Raw genomic sequence first — 22,361 nt, forward strand, 5'->3', positions numbered from 1 at the left:
TTATGACAGCAGTGCTTACACAGAAAACAACATTAGGTCATGGTCATAAACCATTGGCTTATTATAGTGGGATCTTCGATCCAGTCATGAAAGGACATTATCCTTGTGAGCAATTTTTGGCAGCGATGTTGGGATGGGAATTAGTCAATGTTGGGATGGAGATACATCTATCCCAGCCCCCTAGGCGCTTTAGAGTGAGGCGAATCTCATAAGTAGCCGTGTAGTGTGCTAGGGGGGAAAGGTCTGTGCTAAGAAACTCAGCACAGATATAATGTAGCAGGAACGATAGATGCATAGATCCAGGGTGCGCATTGAAAGGAACACCATTTTGTAGTTATGGTAGTCTTGCATAGCCACGCGGAACAACTTTAGCTCAATGGAGGAACTCGAGTAGGCCCACAACATTAAGACGGGATGAGGCTGCACGCCCAGTTCTCACTGAAGCTTCTCCTAGTCCCTTCACTGTTGCAATTAATTAGTATCACTGGGAGGAATTTGCCCTGCAAGGCCATGAGACAAAACCAGGCTCCTTGCAGTGCCCATTCATCACAGCTAAGCCATCAGCTGTCCTCTAACACCCACCCAGCCTACCCATAGCAATGGCCCACACCACTGACCCGGTCCAAAAACCCCTGCATTCCATGATAGTGAGTGACCCCAACCATAAAACCAATGGCCATAAAAGATCTGAGCATGTACGGCTGTTTCACCTATCCACACACTATGAAGTGTGAGGTACGGGGTGGATAAATTATAGACCAAAATGAGGGCAGAGGCCTACGGTGCGAGGGGTGTGATATAAGCAAAGCACAGAATGTGTGGGTCAGCATGACTGTATTTATTCCTCCCTCACCCCTGGCACCAGTCCCCAAGCCTCCCAGGTGCATGCCACAGTGATGTAGTAGTAGTCTTAGAGTATCAGAGCAGTCCCGATACTGTAATTTATGAGGAACTTGACTTTCACTCCTCTGAGAGATGTGCCGAGCTGACCCATGTGGGAACAGACCAACAGCGGAGAAGAGAACCAATCGTAGCCTGGCATCTCCTATAGAGCAGGCCCATTTATAGGGTCCCATCAACCAGCGATGCTAATTTTTACTGTATAGCAATGACGTTGTACTGCCTATTAAGCTTCTGCTTGTACTAGGTTAGACCAGAATGTTCTCAAGCAAGAGAGTTCTTTGCTATTACCTTTTGTATTCTGTACAATTAAACCTTGTTATCCTTGCAAGCAATCTCTTGGCCTTTTTCCCTAGAGGGTTGTATTCTTTCTGGCGTGAGCTTAAACAGGGACTTGCCTTCATTTGGTGACCTGCTGATGTGATCCCAGCGCTGCCCGTACCTGCAGCGGTATCCAGGTGGCCTCTCCGGAAGGGCCGCGCCCACCTACAGCGAGCAGCCCCAAAACGCGTACCACGAGTGGCACTCTGGGAGCCGTCTTTGCAGAATCCTGCCTGCTCTTTGGAGCAGGGTGTGGCCGCAAGCAGAGATGCAGACCGGTGTTCGAACCCCGTGAACGGAGGAGTTTGGGTAAACACGCACATGTGAGTTTAGCCTGCAAGGGATAACAAAGTAGGGTTGGATGTATGGAGCATTGTGAACAGTGTGAACATGCAGTGATTGAAATTCAGACTGAGGTCTATTTGTGGAGTATGTTGATTTTTTGTTTTTTCATACATTTTTTAAGGATATTAAGGAAAAGGAAGACGGAAGAGAGGGAACGTCCCCAAGTGAGGGGGAAGGTGACACCACATGCATTGTTTAAACAGTGTGGGAAAACATAAGGATAAATATAGGAGCTCTGTATAATTAGAGAGCTCAGGAACAGAAGTGGTTGTTGTTTTAGCTTGATATTTTAGTTTGTTTTATTAGTGTATTTTATGGTTTAAAAAGGAGGCTGAAAAGGGGAGTTTATGTGTTGTGTCTGGACGTGTGAGGAGAGTGTGAGATGTGGGTGTAGTTATAGAGCTCTAACTGGGAACAAAGGGGTGGGGGAATGGGACAGACGATTTTATATTGGGATCTTTTCTTGACAACATTATGTTGCATTGTTGACAAAATTTAACTGTATATGTTATGAACAAGTTATTGCATCACAACTGAAGTGCCTGCCTTTGCAATTGAAAAAGCCTCAAGCATGTCCATGGGGTGTTCAGTGACATTGTTCGTAGAACATGCATTATTTGCAATTTTGGAGAAACCTAAAAGCACATTGATCGCACAAAGAGCATCAGGTTATGAGGTAATTATCTCAAACCCTGCAATCGAGAGATGGGTGCAAGGCACAATGGGAGTTGAATGAACAGCCCATGTGCGTAAGGCATATTTCTGCTAAGATTAGGAGAGACAAAAAAAATTGCAGATGTCAAGTATTGGACAACCACTAAGGCAAAAGCCTGTGTGAGGGGGAGTGAGCAAGGTTGTAAAGGCCAGAAGAGATAATGACACCCTGTTTAATAAAATCAAATAGCAGTAATTGAGAGGCTGAAATGGACAAAATTGTGGTCTCCTAAAACATGATGAAGAACTCAAAACAAAGGCTATTCGTTAGAGCTTCAAGTTAAGATAGTGGTGTGCTCACACTCCCTCGAATGTCCCAGAACAGAGAGCAGACTACAAGGTCAACTACAAACGATAGACTTTGGTTCAGAATTTGGTCGATGACATATGTCAGAGAACAACTTCACGCAGCTCGAACAGCTAGTTTTCGTTTTCACTCACGTGCTGCTAGATGAGCCGAAAGGCTATGGTTGGATAGGGTTGCCAACCAATCAAAACGCCTGCCATGCACTTTCATATACAATGTTGTAGTTATTAATCCGATGCCACATTCTCTGCTATAATCAGTATGTGACACACATAAAAGTAGCTCAGGGTGTGTCCTACAGACAATGGGCAGCCAATGAGATATTAACCCATACATAATTCTATAAGTAGACATGTTTCCCTAATCCAATCCCTCCCGGTGATAGGTTTTATGAAATGCCACGAAGGATGATGTCATAAATGACATAAGTGAAAGTACATAAACTCTGTACAAGCAAAATGATGTGTGAATATTGAGCATCTACTTTGATAGCTGTCATATCTCCCTGCTTTCTTTCATTGAGATTAAAGCAGTATTATAGCATCTTCCTTTCGGTCTGTCCGGGTATTTGGTCTGAGATAATTACTGGTAATTCCATCCAACACATAGAAGACGCTTCAAGGTGCTAGAGCACCGTATGTTTAGACATACTTTTTAAAATATGCAAGCAGAGGTATTTGGCACATATGGGATCTTGCACCGTTATCCAGCAATCCTTTTCTTGTGTTATGAATGTGACTGAATTTCACAATTTTACCGCCATAGAAAATCAGCATCTCTGGAACTAATGTCACTTTAATAACTATCAGTTTCTCATTACCTTTGTCTGTCTTCCAGGCGACGTCCAAATTCCGGAACTGTTCCAATAGTGTGGCCATTTATCTAGCACAACAGAAAGCATCGTTCATCATAAGAAGTAAGCAGAGCATAGAAGTGCAGATGTTGAAAGGAGCCAATTCTGCGCTTGCAGCCTGGAACCTGTACAAGGGCCAAGCACTTGATGGCCGACTAGGAAATCAAACAGCCTGATAACTGAAGTAAAGTTGACAAAACATTGAGGCAAACATCAGTGACTGTCAGTTGTTTCTGCACTGAGCACCATCACTACGGACCTTCTGACGAGTTTGAGCTGAAACATCACAACCTCAGGTGAAGAAAGGGAATAGGATGTTGCCTGTTTGGAAGTTTAAGACTACCTCAGTGAACAGTACCTGACAATCTGTGATGATGTGGAACATTAAGTCTGGCCCAGGGAGCTGACAATCTGGAATACCGCTTGAATTGTGGCAAGGGCGGTTGTTCCAGAAATACACAAGCTGAGGTTGTCAGTGGTCTCTGTGCTCTTGTTAAAGAGCTCAGCAGATTTCAGCAGATTTATACTGTGAAGAAAGCATGGTATCAACAGTAAAACAGACACAAGTGGACACAGTTTAAGGGTGTTTATTGAACTTCAATTGGTTTATTGGGTTGGAAAAATGCCTATCTAATACTAAATCTAAAGATGGGAGCAAGCTACGACCATCAAATAATAATAACGCAGTCCTAGTGATGTCTTGTCAAAATAAAAAGGGCCTATACTAATAAACCTATTGCCAATCCTTACCTCTAAATACAAATAGTGTGGGAAACAATGTTATTCAAAAGAAAAGTGTTCAAGAAATGATTTATCGGGATATTCAAGCCATTGGCTTCCCTTGCCCATGTTTTCAGCAAGGGACAAGGCGGCACACTCAAGCTTAGCACAGCCTCTGGCTTCTCTAGCACGAGGATGCAGTTCAAATGTTCAGCATCATGGCCTTCTCTGCCAAAGTCTCTTTGCCATTCAAATTCTCTTCTTACAGAGGGCCTGATACAACAAATAAACAAAAAAGTTCCTTTTCTTTTTGATATTTCACATATACATAATTTTCTTAGGTGATTTACTATTCACCTTAGATCCCCCTCCGCTTTGCTCAGATCTACTTTAACACAATGTTTTTTTTTTTAAAACAATTTTATTAATTTTATTCAAACAACAAAGAACAAACCAAACTCAATTTACAGTGGATACATAACTTGCTCATAAATACACATACATTGTTACATTTTTCGCCCACTGTATTTCCCATCCCTGCCGCCTCCTGAGCCTACTTTCTCCCATTGTTAGTCCCCACCTCTTGTGGTGGGGAGTCCTCTTCCGCCACGCTTATTGAGTCATCATCGCTTGGTCCATCGTAAGAAGGCCCAAATAGCTTTGCTATTAGTTGTCTCCAACCCGCTAGGGCTCCAGCTTCACCCTATATGTCCCCTTTACACGCTTCCTACCATGCCACTGTTCCTGCCTCCGCCCATTTCTGCAAGTCCCTCCACCACGTCTCCACTTTGGGCTTGTGACACGCTTTTCATCCCATCGCAATCCTTCTCTTCGCCAGAACATACGCCAGATCTTTCAATTTACTCACATGTTTAAGCTTCCGCGATCTGGGAAACCCTCCCAACAAACAAGCCCACACAGTATCCACCTTCATGCAGATTCCCTTGTCTTCCATTTTCTGTGTTATGTCTCTCCAATATTTCGCCATCAGTGGGCATGCCCAGACATATGTACCATTCCTGCGTTTTCCTCATTACATTTGGGACACACTTGGCTTCCGGCGTTCTTAAATTTGGCTATCTTTAGTGGTGTCAGATATGCTCTGTGAGTTATATACAACTGTACCTGTTGCAGCCTAGCATTTCTCGACACTTTTTTATGATACCCCTGAGCCCTTTCCCACATCCCGTCACTCATCAGGTCCCCTACTTCTTCCTCCCAGTCCAGTCTAAGTTGCACCACTTCCTTGCCCACTTGAGTCATCATCATCTCATATACTCTAGACGTTTCATGCCCCCCTTCCGCTATATCATATATCGTATCTAGTGTGGTGTCCGGTTCCTCTGTTAGTTCCACCTCGGACCAGGTATCTTTAATTCGTTGCACCATCCCATGATACGTAATATATTGCCCAGCACTCAACCCCGTTTGTTCCACCGACTCCTCAAATTCCAATATTTTCCCTTCTTGCCACACATCCCCCAACGTTGCTATTCCCACCGGTTCTCAGTACTTCCTAATCATTAACCTTAGTTGCTTTTCTGTTTCCGTCATTGTGACCAATGGGATTTGCGAAGTGCACAGGCCCGGCTTGTCCATCAACCGGCACACCCTCTGCCACATCCCCCACCCAAGACGCAACATCCCCGGACGACCTCTCAGCTCCCGCTTGGGTGACCATATCATTTCTCTCAGAAAATATGGGGTGCAATCTCCTTGATGCAGCCTATGCTCTGAGGTAGGCGCCGCAGAGAGCCATTTGGCTACATGTTGCAATTTTCTCGCTACATAATATACTTCCCAGTTTGGTAATTTAATGCCCCCTTTCTCATGCAGATTTTGGAGTTTCCACAGGGCTACCCTGTTCCTCATCCCGTGCCATAGGAATTCCCAGCATATGCTGTCCAAACTAATAAAGAATTGCCGGGGTATGGAGTATGGGATGTTCGCGAAGCAATGCAACAGTCTGGGCAATACCACCATCTTGAGCATCGCCCCTCGCCCCATCATTGCCAAGGGGAGTTTCGCCCAGAACTTCATGCTGTTTTCCAGTTTCTGAACCGTTCTTTCTGTATTATGCCTATGTTCGGCTTCTACTGTATGGTATATGTCTACCCCAAGATATCTAAAGGTTGTGGCCTCCCATGGTATCTGTAGTACCGGCAGATTCTCCACCGAGAGCCCCCTAAATCTGCCCAGCGGGAACACATAGGATTTACTGGGGTTCACAGATATACCTGAAAGTTCTGCAAACCTCTCCACCACTTCTAACACATACTGCAGATTCTCCTCTGGGTAGCGCAAATACAATAACATATTGTCTGCGTATAGTGAAATTAAATGTGATGTTTCCCCGACGACAATGCCTATTGCATCATATTGCTGCCTTAAATAAATCGCCAGAGGCTTCAAAGCCAGAATATACAACATGGGGGACCAGGGGCATCCCTGTCTGGTTCCTCTACCAAGTTGCCACCTTTCAGAGATCACAGTTCCTGTCTTCACTCTCGCTAATGGCGCACTATACAGGAGTTCTACCCAGTGAAGATATCCTGGCCCCATACCGTAATTAGCTAGGGCCGCCTTCAGCCAGGGCCACTTGACCGAGTCAAATGCCTTGATCGCATCCAGTGATACTATCGCCATTTCGCTACTATCTCCTCCAGTATGTTCGAGCACTCGATGGAGTCGCCTCAAATTATTCGAGATATTCCTATTTGGGACATATCCTGTTTGATCAGGGTGTTTTAATTTATTGATGACCTTCTTTAGTCTGTTTGCTAGAACCGCTGTTAAAATCTTACTATCTTGGTTCAACATCGATAGGGGCCTATAGGATCCGCAGTCACTACCAGGTCTATTGGGCTTGGGGAGTGGTATGATAACCGCTTCGCGCAGTGATTCCGGTAGTCTCCCAACTTCATATGCTTCATTAAGCATTTCCAGCAGTGGGGGGAGAATCTCTGCTTTAAATGCCTTATAAAATTTGCTTGGGAGTCTGTCGGTTCCCGGGGTTTTACACGTGGGCAGCTGCCTCACCACTTCTCCTAGCTCTTCTAGGGTGATCAGGGCATCTAGCTTCTCCCTCGCCTCTACACTAATTTGGGGTAGTCCAATATCTTCCAGTATGTCTCCTATTTCCCCCTTGTTGCTCCCCGTCTCATCCCCGTATAAGCGTCTATAATATTCTGCAAATTCTTGATTAACCCCCTCTTGCATATCCACTATGTCGCCATTGTCTTTCACTATTGTTCTGATTGGGGGCCTAGGAGTCTCGTTTTTGTAGAGCCACGCAAGGAGTCTTCCTGGTTTGTCGCCTGCAGCATGTTGTCTTTCTATGTACTTTTTATAGCTAATCTCTCCAAATATCCTGCACATTTCTGCTGCAGGCCCAGTGCCACTTCTGTATCTGCCTTAGTGTTGCTGCCCCGTTCCAATACCCTCTCCAGTTCCTTTTCAGAGTCCTGCAATTCGGTCAGAATACCATTCTGCAGTCCTTTAGACTTGGCTATGGCAATTCCCCTCACTACTACTTTAAAGGCTTCCCAGAGTGTGCCCGCTGTCTTAACACTGCCAGTATTTATCTCGAAATAACTTATTATTTCCTCTCGCATATCCTCCCTGAATACGCTATCTTTAAGTGCTTCTGCACGCAATCGCCATGTGGGTATCCTCCCCCTCAGGGGTCGGTATTGCCATACTAGCAGCAGTGGTGAGTGGTCTGAGAGGACTCTAGCTTTATATTCCGCCTGCGGTATTTCGGTCAGTAGCTCCTGCGTGACAAATACATAGTCCAGTCTTGTATATAGGCCCTGTGGGGCTGCATAGTATGAATATTGTCTATCCTGCGGTTGACGTGTTCTCCATGCATCTGTCAGCCCAAAATCTGCCAGTAGTGCATGCAGTGCCTTTGCAGCCGGGGTGGGTCTAACTATTTTAGTGTCTGATCTATCTATGTTGGGGTTCAACACACAGTTGAAATCTCCCCCCGCAATATAGCTCCCCCCACGCTGCCACTGAGTTTACTATACAGGGTCCTAAAATACGCAGTCGTATCTTGGTTCGGGGCATAAGTATTTACGATGCAGATCTCTCTATTTTCCACCATCCCTTTCATGATCACCATCCTACCATCCGCCTCTACCAGCGAGCTCAGCAACTGGAACAGAACATTTGGGGCCACCCATGTGATTACCCCTCTTGCATAGACAGAGTATGTCACCCCTACCACTGTCCCTCTCCACTTTTTCCGTATAACTTCCAGTTTATCTTGCATTAAATGAGTTTCTTGTAACAGGGCTATATCCACTTTCTGTCTGCGCAGGTACATCATTACCTTGTTCCGCTTCAGATAACTATTGAGCCCCCTGACGTTCCAAGTGACTATCTTAAGGTCTCCCATGGTTCGCCTCATGTTCCCTGAGGTATAGGCTCACCCCATAACTATTCCCCAACTATAACAAACCACAGCACACAACCCCTTCCCTCCCCCTCCTCACCCTACCCCAACCCCAACAGTTGCCCAGCTCCATCCCCGGATCTCAGGCTCCCCCGCATTTGGGCCTACCCTGCTACCCCGGGCAAGACCCCAGCAGGGTGTCACCGCACTATCGGCGACCTAACTAAACTCTAAATGGGGGATGTAAAGGTTGGTCCTGCAAGGCTCCTTGACAAAGTTATGATTGCAATATTCTCGGATCATGTGTTTCCCCCAGCCTGATCACACCATTTAGCAAGCTGCTTCAGTGACTATAATCAAGTCCCATAGTCTTAAGTTTTGACACCCCCTGGTGCCCCTCTCGCTCATTACTTATCCGCGTCACCTCCTTCTCCCGTCCGAACGTCCGACTCCTGGGGGCAACCCTGCGTGTCGAGCCATCCCATAGCTTCTTCCAGAGTTTCAAAAAACAAAGTTCTGTGCTTGTGAAAAACTTTTAGCTTAAAGCAACATGTACTTATGTCCCGCTTCTCGCAATCTTCTCTTGACTGCTCCAAAGTTCATTCTGCTCCGCTGCACCATCAGGGTATAATCCGGGTAAGCCATTATGTTTGCCAACCCTCTTTGTATTGTCCCACCTTTGCGAAAGTGTTCCACGATCCTTTCTCGATCCCTGTAGTTAAGTATCCTGGTGATCACCGGCCTAGGTGGGCTTCCTGGCGATGGTTTCCTCGTTAGGGCCCTATGCGCCCTTTCCACCGCAAACTCCTGAGACAGCACTCCTCCAGTGATTCCCTGTAACAACATTGTTTCAATGAACTCCATGGGGTTATGGCCTTCTGTTCCTTCCGGCAGTCCAACAATACGGATATTATTCCTCCGGGCTCGTCCTTCCGCCTCCTCCGCTCTGCTCTCCAAATTGCCCACTCGCTGTAGCAGGGCGTGAAGCTCCGACCGGTGGGAAGCACAGTCCACCGTGTTCAGGCCCATGTCCTTCTCGAGGTTCTCCGTGTGCTCCGCCAGAGACCTAACGTCTTGCCGTAGTAGATTCACGTCCTCTTGCACTGCCCCAACCTGGAGCTCCAGTGCTGTTTTTAGTTCTGTCACAGCCAGTTCAAGCTTGGTCTCCCAAGCCACCTTCAGATCGGCGATCGCATCAAGGACCTCCTGGTCATTGCCCATGGTGGCACTGCTCCCAACTTGGGCTCTGTCTTTGCTCCTGGCTCCCTCCGGGCCGGGCGGCGTCTTAGTGTATTCGTCTAATGTGGGTTGCTTACCCTTCAGTCTTGGGGGTTTATTAGACATAGCGCTGTGTCTATGAGTCGTGGGTCAGCCCCTTCACCTGTGGTCTTCAGTCCCAGCAAGGGTGGGTTCCTGCTATCTCCAAAGGGCCGATGGTATCTGCTGGATCCCTCGATCGTCCGCACTCTGCTCCGAGGGCACTCCACCAGCGTCTCTCCCCCTTGCTTCAATGTTGCACTGGGAGTATTGTCCGAGCAACCATGTCATGAGGCCATGGAGCTCTTGCCTCACGCTCTATGTGCTAATCCTCAGGGACCCCGCTACAGCGTCCGCATCATGCTGCTCCAGCCCCGGGTGCTCCCATCCCGCCCCTCGGGTTTCGATGATTATGTGCCTCGAAGGTGGCCCTTTGTCCTGCTGGGCCCAGCCACCTCTTCGTTCCCAAGATCACACTCGATGGAAGCGCTCCTTCGCCTCTAACACTTTAACACAATGTTCCCTGGATTTTCATGTATCCAATTTCTCGGGTGATAAACTATTCATCCTGGATCCCCATCTGCCATGCGCAGATCCACTTTGACACAAAATCTTTAATCAGTCTCCCTATGCCGGGCTCGGACCAATTTATCTATTGTAACACAAATCTTTACTGTGTCAACATTGAAGACTTTTAATTGTGATCAGGATTTTGCTTGACCCGACGCAGGACCACTTCGATTCACAGTCCTTTGCCACTCTTTCACATTTGTCAACTCTCAGCTGGATACCTTACAGAGACCTTAGATTAAGCACACACGCGGTGCCGGACCACTCTGTCAAAGGTATCGTATCTTGGTTTCAAAGTTCACTCACTCATCTGCAGTTCAACTTTACTCGCGTTGGTTATTACACGCGTTTCATACAATGTTCGTTTCCAGCGCTTGCCATACAATGTTGCCGCTTGCAACCTTGGCTTCAACACAGACCGGTCTTGTATCGGTCTCCCCAACGTCTGTGTTGATTTCACTGATGCTGCTTTGTTGTTGGAGCCAAGGGCAGCATCATGCCAGTTGGCGATTCTCCCTGCCTTGATTATCTTACGCGGTGCCGGACCACTCTGTCAAAGGTATCGTATCTTGGTTTCAAAGTTCACTTACTCATTTGCAGTTCAACTGTACTTGCGTTGGTTATTACACGCGTTTCATACAATGTTCGTTCCAGCGCTTGCCATACAATGTTGCCGCTTGCAACCTTGGCTTCAACACAGACCGTTCTTGTATCGGTCTCCCCAACGTCTGTGTTGATTTCAGTGATGCTGCTTTGTTGTTGGAGCCAAGGGCAGTATCATGCCAGTTGGCGATTCTCCCCGCCTTGATTATCGACACGGGAGGGCCCCGGGTAACTCTGACACACAATGCAGGATTCCTCAGCATGGTTTCCTGGTCTTACAATTTGTATTCTCAAGGCTTCGTGAATGTATTGGTTCCTTGTTGAAAAGGTCAAGGGAACTTCCTTCCTTGCGATCCCCTTCTGTTTTGTCATGTTTCTCCTCTTGTTGAACTGCTGTCTTGGAACAGCTTTTTCTCGTGTGCTTTGCCTCGCTCAAAGTGTGCTCTCGTGCTCTGCTTTTTATCCATGTGGGGAAGAGTAATGGAAGTCAGGTGTGTGTGATGGTCAGTAATTGCCTGACCTTAGCTGACCATTGTATTGGGACACGTCAGGTATACGGCTCGGGTGTTATTCCATTTTCGCTCATAGCAGGCTGTCTATGAGAAAGTTTTAGTGTTGTAAACGGGGGAGGGGGATTGAGTTCCTAAATATCCTACCCGGTAAAGGTGTTACAGGCAAGAGTATACCGCATCTCACCCTCCGGTGTCCCACTCCCCGAAGACCTCTCACCCAAGTGATCTTCCCGCACTGATCAACCCCCAGGAATTGGATCCAAAAGCGATGGCCGTGTCCTTGCCACCTGGATGACAACTCTCCAGGGACTAGTGGGTGAGACGCCTTCTGGTTTCTCACAGTGCTGATTGCCCAAAAGATAGCCATGGATGTCTTGTTAGCTATTGCAACTGATTGGCACTTATGGCTTTTAGAAGCTCCCCAAGTTCAGTGTGTCAGAAAAATTAAACCAGCAGTAGTAGGTGATAGGATATGCTGGGAGGGTTTAGGATATGTGTGTTCCTTTGAAGGGACTAAGCAATTTAGCCCCAATGATATCTTAATGTGGGTTAGTGGCATACCTTTCCAAGATATTCACATCACACAGCAATCATGCACTAGGACGCACATAGTCTACCAATTAACTGGGTAGCTCATTTGCCCCACTATTTCCTAAAGCTATTTTATGATTATCGCCTAGGTAAAACCAATCTCTTCTATAGACAGATATGCATCATAGAATCCATTATATCGAAAGGAATGCATTTGAAAAGGCATACGGTGGCCTGTCACCATGTGCACTGCTTCTCAGATATTTTTTGAAGCTGTTGAGGGAATACAGAATAAACCATTTCTCTTCTGAAGAGTTACCATGATGATAATTCTTAGATGTACAAATAAAGGATCAGTTCATGTATAATACTGCTGTCAGAATATCTGCAACCCATGAAAAGAAAGCTTTCTATCTTCATCATGAACATTTTGATGACTACAGTGAAATAAAAATTGAAGTGAAGGCCCTGACGAATATAAATATCCAGTCATTGTATTAAGAAATTAACAAAGATCAGTCTGCATTCACCTTGTTCCCATGAATACAATCATTGTAAAAGGGCATGAAACACATTAAAAATATGTTTGTAATGAAAATGGTTGCACAAGAAGCACAAAAGTGGGGACTGTGAGACTATAAAAACATATTTTTGGTTTTGCATTTCTCGTTGGCAATAAAACAATAACATCAAAGATGATGGATGATAGAAAAGCTCTATGAGGCTGATAGAGGTGCTGGTCCTATGAAAAATGCTGACTTTGCTAGGTGGGGCTTGGCACGAGTAAGCCGCACAGGGATGACATTGGGCAGCAAGTTGCTGGACTAAGGCAGGACATGCATTAAGGTTAAACAAGAAAAAGTTCAAAAGTCCTTTTCGAAAATGTGGTAATTTCCATTATAAATTGTAGAGGAGGTCCCAAATAAAGCCTGCACTCCAATAATCCATTTTGAAGTACCAGGAACATTCACACCAAAATATGTGACATATGATGAGCAAATAAACCAGCAGAGAGCCGCAGCAGGGCTCTGCCCAGTGCCTATCAGAAGAACAGCACCTATCGAAGTGCCAATGCCAAGAAAACCATGGACAGTAAGGTATCCATTAAGAAAACCCTACCAACAAATGGAACGAAATGAAGATTGCCTAAGTACAGTCCCGGAAGAAACCAAAAAGGTCTTAATGGAAGACGAATGGTGACGTCACAAGAACCCAGACTGACTTGCAGTTAGAAGAACTGACGACCCGAGAATGATGCTAAAAGACAAAACGCTATGAATAAGGATATCGTGAACCTAAAGTGAAAGGAAGATGTCGAAATGCAAAGAAGTTTAATGCTGTAAGCAAGATGAAGGCATTTCACCAGTTTACACCTGTAAATATGCTTGGACCCACAAGAAAGCTAAGAAAACAGTGCGGCTTGCTATGCTTAGTAGAAGACTAGTGCTGGAAGCCCCATTATGCATTATCTACCTCAAAACGAAGCACAGTCTTATAAGTGTATTTCTACTTTGTACAAGAAGCAGAATCAACACAGGTTACTAAAGGTCAAATGAGAAAAGATTCATATTTAGCAAAACGAGAAGAGATGGCTGAATCGAAACTCGGCAGAGGCAACTCGTGCCAGGAAAGCCAAGGTCATACTAATAAAAGAAGAGAACAGTATCTACATCTAATTGAAACTGAGAACAGAATATCCTGCCTCTGAAAGGTCGAGATAAGAAGACGTAGGTAGGTGGCGGGCTAAATGAAAATCAAATACACAAATTGAGAGAAAAGAGACAAATTCACGGTGTAGGAATCACGTGGCCAGCCGAGCAAGAAGAAACTAGGGTTCACACCTACGCTTGGCACCTGACCATGCAGAGATATCAAACTTTTCCAGACAGAAGATGCAGTCTCGAGGCCAACCACAGTAAACTAATTGACATATTGGCACTAAAGTGATGATTGATTGTAACCATAATCGGAGGAAGGCCGGGTAACTAAGGGGCACCCCGCACCTGGACGACCATTCTGCGTGCTGCTATGCGAAGTGGAAAAGTATGCATGGGGTTGGTGCCCACCCAATGAAAGTGGACCAAATAATCTAGGGTCCTATAGTTAGTAGAACCAATGAGACGTCATACTTTTAGTGACGTCTACAGTAGTCATGTTTGAAGGAAGGGGTTAGATGCCCATCCGACAGCTTTTACCCAATCCCGTCACTCCGTTACCATATACAGATATAGTACCTATAGTAAAGTTACCTTTTCCTAACCAATAGAATTGCATGTTAACTTTTGAGTGTTACACGTGGGTGATGATGATTTTTGAGGATAAATGTTACAACTTGCATGAAGTTCGTTGGAGTTTGAAGCGAGAAGGACGATCGCATCATGCTGATATCCATGACTCCCAGTTTTCAGGACTTGTCATTAAATGGACTCCCTTTGCCAAACCATTGAGTTGTCCTTATTGATTGGTGTTGGAGAAATGAATCTGCACCCCCATCCATCTCAAGGGTGCAGCTATCTCGTCTTAAAGTACTTCTAAGCAAACCTCGGCTGCATGGGCCGGCTGGGGGTCTCGGAGTACACTTGGTAGCACAGATTGATAGTTATCGATTAGAATAAGACACCCATTGCCCGTTGACATAAAGTAACTGTAGGTCTTCGGCAATATCACAAGTCCTTTGCCATTCGGCCGAGTAGACCGTGAAGCTCCCCTTAGACAGTGGTAGTGTAAGAAATAAACCTGCAGCACAAGGTCTGAAGGGACCTGTGTTTCCCCAAGTAAACCCTTCCCATTCCTACGGGCAGCAGAGCGGGAGAAAAGCCGAAGAAGGCGGTAACGAAGGCAGCGATCCCGAGGGTCCAGAGAGGAACAATGCGAACGCTGAGTGAAAAAGACTGAGTGTTTTGGCAAAAGTGCATGCTTTAGAACAAGTAAAGGGAAAAGGTAATGGAGGGAGGCGGGAAAACAAAATATAGCCAGAAGTAGAGAAGAATGCACATATCTAAGGGGAAGGGAATAATGACTCAAGAGTAACTGAGAAGTAACTAAAGGAAAGATACCGGGGAGGACACCCAAGAAGAGAGAGGTTACCAGGGAGGACACCTGAGAAGTGAGAGGATTTGCCTTATTCCTACGCTAATATAGCGGCTAGAAGAAACATGTATCCAGAGTCCCAAATAAAGGGGAACAAATAGACTACCACAGCGATTAAAGACGCCCCGAAAGGGATACGTTTAAACTCCATGTCGGGGTAAAATTTAGAGGCAGAGATACATGTGACCAGCTGGTGTTCGTCTAGTCTGTTAAAAGTCTGTTTTATGTGTTGTTTGTTGTGACGTCATAAGTTGAACATTTTCTTTAACAAATTGACTTCAATTTTACGCGATTGAATAGCTGAGATAATATAGTATACGGATTGATGTTTCTTTAGTAAAATAGAAGATATAAAATTTTGTGAAAAAATCGGGATTGAGCTTGCTGTGTTCGGTGCTCGCTCATATTGTTGGAACCGTTTAAGTCACGTGAAGCTTTGACAAGTGATATATAAGGAGGAAGGGAACAGATTTAAGCATGGAAGACGTATCCATTGGCACACCTATGCAAACAATTGCCGAAACATGCACCTAAGCTGAAAAAATACAGTACAGAGTGGGTTAAGGGGACCGCCCACAAAATGTTTATGCCAGGGCCACAGGACGGGTCCTTATATAAAGCTGTTTTGCAACACATGATGACATACTTGCACGCCACATACACAGGCAAAAAGTTAGACAAACGCCTAGCTGTTCTAGAGCTTTGGAAAATGTATGAACAGAGAAAGGAAGAGGAGCCACCAATAGATTGGATACTTAATGTATTTTCAGAGGGGGGGTGAGACGCCTACCATGCAACCCGCCCCAGCTGAAACGAAGATTGAAGAAAATAAAGACGAGAGGTTATACCCACTGAGAGAACTTAAAGCAGCTACAAGGTATAGCAACCCGGCATATGAGTCACCTACGCAAAGTAGTGATGAAAATCAAGGGAAAGGAAAGGATAAGGATATCACCTCCACAGTCCCAAGGAACAGGGAGAGACATGATGATGAAGGAAAGGACAAGACACAGACAAGTGCATCTCTCGATAAGGAGAGAGAATGCAAAAGATGGAAAGGAAATGAAGATAGAACTGATGAGATAGCATTTGCAAAAAAACAAATGGATGGGAAGGCAAATTCTATTGAAACTTAATGGCAAAGGCATTAATGATACAAAGCAAAGAGAGAGGCTCGATGATGTACAGAGAAACGAGAAAGAGAAAGAAGTAAGAGACGAAAGAATAAGAAAGAAAGATAGACAAAGGCGAGAACAGCTGTATCGCAAAGAGCAAGAAAGACAGCTCAAGCTCAATTGAGAGCAGCCAATGATCAAGACAGACAGCAGCAGCAAAGGTCAGAGGAAGAGCAAAGAATACGAGAGAAGAGAATAAAAAGACGAAGGGATGATGAAATCTGAAGGGCAGATTAACGTAGAAATGAAAAGAAAAAGGAAGAAGATAGGGTCATAGAAGAGGCAAGGAAGCACAGAGAATTTGATGACGATGTAGAACGTAAGTGAAGACAGAGAGAACGCGATCTTGAATATCTGGGGAGAGAGGTTGAAAAAGCTGATCCAGTGGTAGATTGGGAAGACATTGAAGAATTCGTACGATTCAGTACCAGGCATGTCTAGGGCAAATATTGAGGATGACTTCGACACCAGAAGCATTGGAGAAATGATCGATAGAATATATGACGAAATGGGGTTAGAGCAAATACCCCAAGGGGAAGACGAGCCCCTAGAGAGCACTCAACTTTACGACACTGAGGATGTTTCCCGAAGTAGTGGGAATAGAGAACTATCCCTGGATAGATTACAAATAAGTAGGAATAAAGAAGACACAAGAAGTGGCACGAGTTGGGCACAGACAATGTCCGACTCAGAAAGGGAGGAGCATGAGGAAAAGGAAGAAGAGAGAAGGGGCGAAAGACGACTCCCAAGGGAGAAAGGTATATGATGGCCAGACAATAGCGAGTCTGCGCCGAGGGCATCTGAGTCAGCCACACAATCAGACCGTCACAAAGAAGTATCTCACGGTCAGAGGGGGGTGTCATCACCACCGTATGTGGACAGGCTAAGGACATTGCCAGGCAGGCGGCGATGCAGGAATATTACCCCTGCAATAGACAGGAGAACAATGAGAGAAGAGAGAGAGAGCTATGCATCCCAATTTCTGTTACTAGAGAAAGGGGGGCAAGACCACAATATATTCCATGGCCACACAATGCTGACATCGGGAGCTGGAAAATGGATACACGAGTTAGAAAAAATTACAGAAGGGAACACGTTAGCTATAGGGGATATCAAGGGTCTCCTAATCGCCAAACTTGGTGAGAGAGCAGACGATGTGTGGACAAGGGCGGGTTACCCCGGTGTGACCACAATTAATACTGCGCATGACGGAGCTCCATTTAACAATTGCAGAGCTGCAGTATGGAAGGCACTATGAGTGCTTTACCCAGACATTTCTGATATTGGAGCTATGATGACACGTAAAATGAAGGAATCTGAGGATCCGTTAATTTACATACAGAATTTTCAAGATGCGTGGGTACTCGAAACTCTTGAATCTTGGAAGAAATCTATACCTGTGTTCTACCATATATTGTGCCAAGAGCTGCCAGAACCAGTACAGAAACAGCTCAAGAAATTGGTAGGAATGGAGGCTAAACCTTGGGCAGAAATACAGCTGACCATCTCACACTATTGCAGGCTACTGCAAGAAAAGAATCACAAAAAGAAAGCTGCACGAAAGGGCGAGGAAGCGAAATTGGTGCAGAAGAAATTGTCAAAATATGCCTTTGAAGGTGCCATGATAACTAGCACAGCTGAATCGAGCATGCAGCAGGCCAATAATCCACAAAAGAATAATCAGGGCAATACAGGGTTTTAGACAAGAGGAAGAGGATTTAGAGGAAGAGGATGACAGAGCAATCGGGGAGGTTTCCAAAATAATCAAGGAGGTTTTGAGAATTTGCAACATGGTAATCAAGATATGTCAAATGGGCAAATGATCCGACCACCGCCAGTATGTTGGTTGTGTGGGATGACAGGGCATTTAGCGCGCACATGCAGAAACCAATGCATGGTGCAGAATGGCCAAGGGACGGGAGCAGGCACAGTGAATCCACCTGCATTTTTACAGCAGGGTGTTGCACAAAATAACACGGTGCAACAACAAGCACCAGGAGCGCAACACGGTTTGCAACCTCAGAATATAATGAGTTTTCCACAAGGACAGTCCCAACAGTCGCCGCTGTAATTGTCACAAACAATGAGCTCAGGGCAGACCATGAACCCTGGAATGGGAAATAACTCTGCCAATGGGGGAAATCCATCAGCACATTGTGGGCCCAAGCTACATATGGATTAGGACAGCTCACTGGGAACCCTGATATGTTCTATCCTATCAGTGACACCAGACCCTCACCAGGAGCCTAGGGTGGATGTCGTTATAGGGGATAAAGAATATTCCTTCTTAGTTGATACTGGTGCAACACACTCGTGTATACGTGAAGACAAGTTTTCTGTGTCCGGCGAGGCCATAAATATTCAGAGTTTCACAGGAGCTACAAGTTGTGTTCCCTTCACAAACACACTTCCAGTCTCTATAGGAGAATGTGAAATGAATGTGCCTTTATTATATTCACGACAGACCCCAGTAAACATTTTGGGTCGAGATTTAATGACAAAGTTAAATATGACAATCTCATTCACGGAGGAGGGCATAGTATGTTCAACTCCAGGAATGCACTATTCAAACGTGTGCGAAATGATTAGAGCATACGCAGGACACGCAGCCATGAGGGCTATACAATTAGTGCCAGAAATATTTTGTGTACGGAATACGTGTGCTAAAGGCAGGGCTGCCATGCCTTGCAGACAAAATCATGAGAACCCCAGATGAGTTTCTATTTAGGCCAAGAATACCGATGCACGAGGAGAAGGGACAAATATTTCCCTTGATGATACACACAGCTGTAGTACGAGGAAGAATGGCCTTGATAGATGGTTATTAGGACGAAGGCCGGCAATGGTGCTCAGTAATCGCCATTGAAGAAGGTTATCAATTGACTGACGTCACTGATGACAATTTGTTTGAAGAGCAAGCAGATATGGGAGAGACAATGGTGGAAGGGAGTCTCACCTTTTGGGTGAAAATGATCAAAAGGGAAGTGCCACAGAGAATGATGTTGGCACAAAACCATCCTGAATATTTTGATGACAACATGGCCCAGGTGCCTGTCTCAGTGTGGACCACAGGACCCTATGACGTAGGCCTATTGAAAGGGGTTGGAGAAGTTAGAATCAAACAGAAACCAGGAGCAATATTACCAAAAGCACGACAATATCCCAGGTCCAGAGAGGCAGATGAAGTGATTTTTAAGACAATTTCGGCTATGATGGAGCAAGGCATTTTAGTGACGTCAGAGTCGTCATGCAGTACTGCGGTTTATCTGATCAAGAAATCAAAGGGCGGGTCTTGGAGGCTAATTCAGGAGGATTTACGCCCAATAAATGATATTGTTGAGGCCGAGTTCCCTCTAGTCCCGAACCTGGCTACAATTCTATGTAATATACCTGTTGAGGCAAAATATTTCACTGTGAATTTTTCTCAATCCCGTTGCACAGTGACTCACAAGATCTGACGTCATTCACATTCAGACAGATGCGTCTGAAAAGCACGAGGCTACCCCAAGGGTACTGTGAGTCTCCTTATATTTTTAACAGAGTCCTGCAGATGGACCTAAGCAATATTGCATTAGAAAGCGTTGTCCTGCAATATGTGGATGACATCTTAATCTGCAGCACAACAGAGGAGCAAGGCAGGCACGATTCTGTTCAGCTATTGACTGTACTGGCTGAGAAAGGATATAAGGTTGACAAGGAAAAGCTACAACATAGGCCAGTTGATCTCGCATTAGGGAAAAAGAGTGACCCCAGAATGGGCTGAAGCTATACTGAACACGGCTAAGTCACACACAATAAAACAGATGCAGAGCTTTTCAGGCCTGTGCAACTATGTCAGGGCATGGGTCTTCGACTATAGCTCTTACACTAAGCCTTTACTTCAGGCCCTAAAGAAGGCCCAAGTGACGAAATAAAAAATTGAATGGTCTGAGACCATGGAGGATGGATTTGCTGAACTCAAAAAGGCTATTTGCACAGCACCAGTTCTAGGGATTCCCAATTATGCAGAGGAATTTTACCTGTTTTCACACATGAATGACAGCAGTGCTCACACAGAGAACCACATTGGGGTATAAGCTTCTGGCATACTACAGTGGAAATTTGGATCCAGTAATGAGAGGCCATTTCCCGTGCTAACAAAGTTTAGCTGCCGCAGTGTTTGCCATAGAGAAGGCTACAACCATTGTGATGGGTTGCTCAATGATGTTGTACATCAAACATTCACTATTTGCTATTCTAGAGAAACCAATGGGCACGTTCACAACCCAGAGGGCTTCTGCCTATGAGGTGATCGAATCGAATCCATCGATTAAAGTAGTCCGATGTAAGATAGTGAACCTAGCTATGTTTATAGCAGAGCCAGTCACTGAAGGAGAACCGATTCATGACTGTGCAAATTATGAAGAATTCTATGATGAGATCCCCAGAGTGAAGGAAAATACTTATTGAGAGTCCAAGTATCTATAGTAGAGCATTAAAAGATGAGCTTGATTCACTTGAGTTAGGTTCTACTTGCACGTTGTTGCAATATGTGGATGATCTACTTCTAGCTGCTGATTCTGAAGTTGCTTGTAAGGAGGGCACCGTGTTGCTGCTTATTCATTTAGCGGAACATGGGCATAAGGCTTCATTGAAAAAGTTTCAGTACTGTCAACACGAGGTTGCCTATTTAGGCTATCTCCTGTCGAAGGAGGGAAGAAGACTGACATCTGAACGGATAGAAAGCATCTCTAGCATGTCTGTCCCAAAAACAGAGAAAGAGGTCAGAGCTTTAATAGGCATGGCTTCATACTGTAGACAGTGGATCCCAAATTTTTCATTAATGCTAAAACCTATGATGGCACTGACAAAGAAGGGCATTTCTTTGCCTTTACCGTGGAACATGGATTGCCAGAATGCTTTTGATCTGCTCAAGGCTGCGTTGTGTTCAAGACCAGTTTTGGGCACACCAAATTACGAAAAGATCTTTGTGTTGTATGTGCACGAATGTGATGGATGCATTTTGGCTGTTTTGACACAGGAACATGGGGGCACGAATAGACTGTGTGGTGATTCTTCTTCCACATTAGATCCTGTTGCGTGCGCTTTGCCGAGTTGTTTGAGAGCTGTAGCTGCTGCATCTGTAAAACAAGGTGGGGGTATGGTTTTAGGTCATTTTTTAACCGTGATGGTACCCCACTCCATAGACGTTCTACTAAACAGAACGCAGATGAAACGTCTCACATCGGCTCGGCTAACAAGGTACGAGCTGATTCTATTTGCTCCACATATCCAAATTAAGAGATGTTGCTCATTAAATCCGACCAAACTATTGTCTCTTCGGTAAGAAACTGTAACGCTCACCTGGTATCCACGGGGACGTCACTCAGCCTGTTCTGACCTCTTACGACATCGAACCCTTCCCTGGAGGCTACTCGACTGGAGACTGGGCCTGAAACACAGGATTGGTAGAGTTAAACTCCCTATTGTCTCTGTGTGCTTGAACCCCTTCTTCCCCGGGGTCCAACCCTTCCCTTTGATCCACAGCTCACCTTGTTTTCTTGGATAGTGTGCTCTCCATCCCGCTTTCAGCGCAGGGGCATGTTGATTGATGTGGGCTCGTTGCTAGCTAGTTACTTCACTGGCTAGAGTCCGAAAGGTAAGTATAATGAGTCTTTTGAACAGTTCTCTAACTTCGTTCCTTTCCTTCCTTAGATGATGGCCGGCATCCGGGGATGGCGGCGTGCTGCTGAGATGAGTAGCGCTGAAGGTGAGCGAGAGCACGATGCGCGATGCACCCCTTTCGTATTTGTATTGAACTGAGTTCTTTTTCTGTGTCTTTTAGGTGCCGCAACGTTTTCAGCGTGGATGCCGGTTATGAAGAACAAATGCGGTGAGTAAGCGCGGTATGCAGCGCCTCTAGATGTTTCCACGCTAACCTGGAGTGTCTTTTCCCTCTTGCAGATGGATGAGAAGTTCCGGAGACAGAGTTCCCCCAGAGCGGCTGGGATTCAGGTAAGCGCTTGAAGCTTGTACCGTCTTTAAAAATAAGCGAAGATTTGCAGAATGCTTACTAATGCCTTTT

The sequence above is a fragment of the Ambystoma mexicanum genome, chromosome 1p (assembly GCF_040938575.1).
Source record: "Ambystoma mexicanum isolate Mex_15411 chromosome 1p, UKY_AmexF1_1, whole genome shotgun sequence".
NCBI classification, from domain to species: domain Eukaryota; kingdom Metazoa; phylum Chordata; class Amphibia; order Caudata; family Ambystomatidae; genus Ambystoma; species Ambystoma mexicanum.